Source organism: Mus pahari, chromosome 12 (assembly GCF_900095145.1).
Source record: "Mus pahari chromosome 12, PAHARI_EIJ_v1.1, whole genome shotgun sequence".
Taxonomy (NCBI): Eukaryota; Metazoa; Chordata; class Mammalia; order Rodentia; family Muridae; genus Mus; species Mus pahari.
Window position 1 is genome coordinate 28,698,179 of NC_034601.1, and position 5,000 is coordinate 28,703,178.

Sequence of the window (5,000 nt, forward strand, 5' to 3'; positions counted from 1 at the left end):
AGAAGAGAGAAGAGAGAAGAGAAGAGAAGAGAAGAGAAGAGAAGAGAAGAGAAGAGAAGAGAAGAGAAGAGAAGAGAAGAGAAGAGAAGAGAAGAGACAGTCTGAGCTGGGCGTGGTTTACTAACAGTGCTTAGGGAGGTTGAGGTAGGATGGTGAAATAAAGCCAACTATTCACGGAGGGCTCAGGGTGACAATCCCTGAGGACCTCTTTTGGTTTGGTTTTGTTGACAGTTTCTTTTCTTTTCTTTCTTTTTTCTTTTTTCCTTTTTTTTTTTTTAAAGATTTATTTATTTATTTATTTACTATATGTAAGTACACTGTAGCTGTCTTCAGACACTCCAGAAGAGGGCGTCAGATCTTGTTACGGATGGCTATGAGCCACCATGTGGTTCCTGGGATTTGAATTCAGGACCTTCGGAAGAGCAGTCAGTGCTCTTAACCGCTGAGCCATCTCTCCAGCCCTGTTGGCAGGGTTTCAATGTGGTGCAGGCTAGCCTGGAACTCACTATATAGACCAGGCTAGCCTTAAACTAGCCCTCTGCCTCCAGATCAGAAGGTCCTTTTAAAGAGGACCCTGCATTCATAAATTTTCCTATGGCTGCTGTAATTAACCACACAGATCAGGTGCCTTTAAAACAGCAGAAATATATATTTTTTTCATAGCTCTGGAGTACAGAAGTCTTGAATCCATCTTACTGAGTCAAAAATGAAGGTCAAGCATCAAAGCTGAATCCAAGAATCCATAAGCATTGGGGGAGTTTGCTTTGTACCTCCTCTGGCTTTGGTGGCTGCCAGCCACCTGGATTTGTGACCACATCTCTGCAGTACAAAGCCAACACTGCAGGCTACAGCTGCCTTCTGGGAACATATGAAGTCCATCTTCTCCTCTGTTTTCTAAGGAGGCATGTGATAATACAGAAGCCCAAGATAATCCAGAGCAGTGGTTCTCACCTTTTTGCACAACACAGAAGACTTTGACACATCTGCTTTTGCTGTTTTGAATGCTGCACACCAGGCTAAAAGAGCAACCTCTTTGAAGAAGGCAGTGAGCTGGGATAGCCACAGAGCCTGAGTAAGATGATACCAAGGCCAAAAATAATGCCCAGAAGATTCAAGAAGAGCATCGTCCTGTGTGATTCATCTTACAGAGAAGAATAAGAGAGGACCGGGTCATGACAAAAATCAGAAACTGTACTCAGTGTCAGGGATTCCAAAATGAGCAGCTCAGTGTTGTGGGGCAGGGGGGTTGGGGAGGGGAGATGCTAAACAGGTTGATGTTTACAAGCTACCACTTCAGTAAGGGGAGGCAGAAAAGAGAGAGAGCAAAAGGACCAAGGCAAGGAGGAAGAATTTGAAGCCACACAGGAGCACATGCCTCCTCTTGAAGAGACTGCAAAACACCTTTCTCAAGACCCTCTTCCAGAGGGGGGAGGAGTCAGGAGTTATCTCCTGGTTCCTGGTTCCTCAAAGTAAAGGGGGAGCCTAGGAGATTAGCTACCTCCACTCCACTTGTAATGTACATGCAAGGGAGTGTCTAGTAGTTCTGCATGGAGACCTGGAAGGGGTCATCACAGCTGAGATGCAACGAGCAGCCGGACTATGCACAGGTGGCACACATGGAACCCAAGGTGGCACATTAACCAGTGTCATATAAAACCCGAATACTGCAGGTCACTACGATGAGTAAGCGTGCTTGCCAGTGGCTCGTTCAGTCAAGGTTTAGGCATGTATCAGTAGGGATTCTCTGGCGGAACAATATTGATGAAATACATATGTCTTAACCACAGACAAGATGCCTTTAAAACAGCAGAAATACATTTTTTCTTGGTTCTGGAGAACAGAAGTATAGAAATGATATTTCATTAGTACCTTTCAGGCTGTGGTCCGGCTAGTCCAACATTGACTGTCTCCTGATAAAAGAACCAAGAACCGAGTAGGAGTTCCATCCACAAGGCTGGATATCTAAGCTGCTTTTCTGTCTCCGTTGGAGTCCCAAAGAAGTAGGTTCTAATACCAGTGAAGGAATGCCTCAGTGGTAGGATGGATGAACTTACCAATGAAAGTGAGGGTCATTTTCTCGGGTATCTAATCTGACCTCTAATTTACATAAACAGATAGAGCATGCATAAATAATTTAAGTTGGTATTGAGTCTGAGGTTCAGGATTCAAGAAGTCTCTTTAGGTTTCTGACTCAGTATTTAAAGATGGGGCACAACCAGGCAGTGGTAGTACATACCTTTAATTGAAGCACTCAGAATCAGAGGCAGAAGTATTTTTGAGTTCAAGGCCAGCCTGGTCTACAGAGATAGTCCTGGGTCAGCCAGGGCTATCCAGAGGAACTCAACCCATCCCCACCACCAAATAAAGATAGGACAAAGGGTGCCAGTTTACATATTCAATATTGTTATTTATTTGTATATGAGTGCCTGCATGTATTTAAGGAGGACAGAGGTATCAAAGTGTCAACCATGAGCTGCATGATATAGGTGCTGGGACTTGAACTCAGGTCTTTACAAGAGTGGTATGGCTCTCATATCTGCTGAGCCATCTCTCCAGCCTCAGTTTATATATTAGTTCTCTGAAAGGGCACAAAACTTCTGTCGACAACAGTGGTGGATAAATGCCACTGGTATCAGCAGTTTGAGTCAACGCCCCTGTGTCTAACATTTTTTTCCCCTATCTAATCTAAGAAGCTATATAACCCCAAAGTTCCTTCAATAAGGAGCTAGAACCAAGACCCAGCCTGCCTTGTCAGCAGTATCATATGAAAAAGAGAGGAGGCAACTTCACATTCCTTACCTTTCAAATGGGGGTTCTGCCCACTCATGAACACGGTCCAACTTCTGACTAATCAGATAGGCTCCTGTCTTAAAACACTAAACCCATGAATGATCCAGGTTCAGGGGAAGCCTAGCTTTAGATGAGTGTATAACTCTTTCCTCTTGCCATGTCACAGTGCAGAGAGTAGCGGGTGGCCTGGTGGCGAGTTATCTATTGCTGAGACAAGCTATCTAAGAGGAAGCCAAGGAGGTAGCCTAGACTTCTCAAGAGGCAAGAGCCAGTTATTTGAGGTTCTAAGGGTCCTATTGTCTGCTGTGTATCAACTGAAGCAATAGCTTGTACAAGTGAATTATAAAGATTATTTGTTCGTTCATTCATTCATTTATTTTTGAGACAGGCTCTCTTGTAGCCCAGACTGGCCTCAAACTCATTATCTCATTATGTAGCTGAAGATGACCTTGAGCTTCCAATCTTCCTACCTCCGTCCCCCAAGTACCAGGTGACATAGTCTACCATGCCTGGTTTAGGTGGTGGGATTGAGACCCTGGCTTCATGTATGATAGGCAAGCACATGTCCCACTGAGCTATATTCCCAGCCCGGCTTTCTATTGCTGCTGCAACACGTTCAGTGGCTTGAAACAACCAAGGTTCTCTTGCAGTTGTAGACATCAGAAGCCCAACATAGGTCTTAATGAAATAAGACAATGGTGCAGGCAGAGCCCTGGTCACTCTAGAACAGTAGTTCTCAACCTGTGGGTCATGACCCATTTGGCAACCAAAACTATTTAATTATGATTCATAGCAGTAGCAAAATCACTGTTGTGAAGTGACAAGGAAATCATTTTATGGTTGGGGTCACCACAATGTGAGGAACTATATTAAAGGGTCCAGCATTAGGAAAGTTGAGAACCACTGTTCTAGAGACTAGTAGAGTTGACTGGTTTGATTCCTTTGGACTCGAGGAGCTGCCAATAATCCATGATGTTGTTCCTTAGCCATCAGCAAACATACTCTCTCCAACCTTTGCTTCTCCATTACACTCTTTTTCTGCCTCTCTTGCCTCCCTCTTCTGCTTTTAAGGAACCTTATGATTTACATGGGGCCCACCTAGTAACCAAGCACAAGCTCCCCACCTCAGAATCTCTAATCACATATGCCCAGGTCCCTTCGCTATGTCAGTCCTAGGGATGAGCATGTAGCCATCTTTGAGGGGCATCCTCTGCCTGCCACATCCAATGGGCTCAGTTGCAGGGGGGAAAAAAGCTTCACTTGGGAAATGGCTGAGTGTGTGTTTAAGCCATTTGCTGCAAGAAAACCTCAGCAGTATTGAGGAGACAAGAGAAGCAGGGGCCCAGATTCTGAAGTGAATTTGAAACCATGTTGGTTAGAAGGTATAGAAAGGGAGGCCAAGATGGTGGATTAGTGTATAAGAGGACATGCTGTACGCAGGCATGAGCTCCTGAGTTCGAGTCCCCTAAACCCACATTTAAAAAAACAAAAAATAAATAAAAAAAAAAACAGGTAAAGCCTCTCACACACACACAAATAATAATAAAAATGCATAAATCTTAAAACAGGAAAGAAGATACAAGGAACAAGGTAAACAGAAACAAATAAGACAGTAGTTAGAGAAAGCAGACTCACTTCAGTCCACCAACTGGTCTACCACTGTCTTTTAGATGGGCTTACTGGTCTACCTCTTTCTTTTAAGTGAGTTTACTAAAATGAACTTTATATTACCCTGCTAGTATATTTACTACCTTTGTGACCTTGAGCATGCTTTTTTTTCACTTCTGTCTCTGTGAAATAGGAATGCAAATTCCTACCAGCTAGTGCATGGAGTTCCGAGTACTAAATGAAATGAGACTTTTATATAAACCATTTTTTTTTTAGACCATAAAGATGGAGGAGTGGATAGCAGTGTTAGGAGCCACCCCCGCTAAGTCTGTGTCGGTTGCTGTGGGCAGCACAGAGAGAATCAAAACCTCACAAGAAGTGCAATGCTTCTTGGCCCTAGCTGGCCTAAAATTCCTGAGCCAAGTGGAGCCCTGCTGCTTCAGGAGGCCATGTGGCCATTGTGAGCCACAGACCTAGCAGGACACCTCCTTTAGCCAACAGCAGATCGGGGGCATGTCCAAATCAGGGCAGGGAGAGCCACAGAGCTCTGCCCTTCCTCAGCCTGTCAGATTCTTCTGGTCCCTTTCTATCCCCTACGCCCT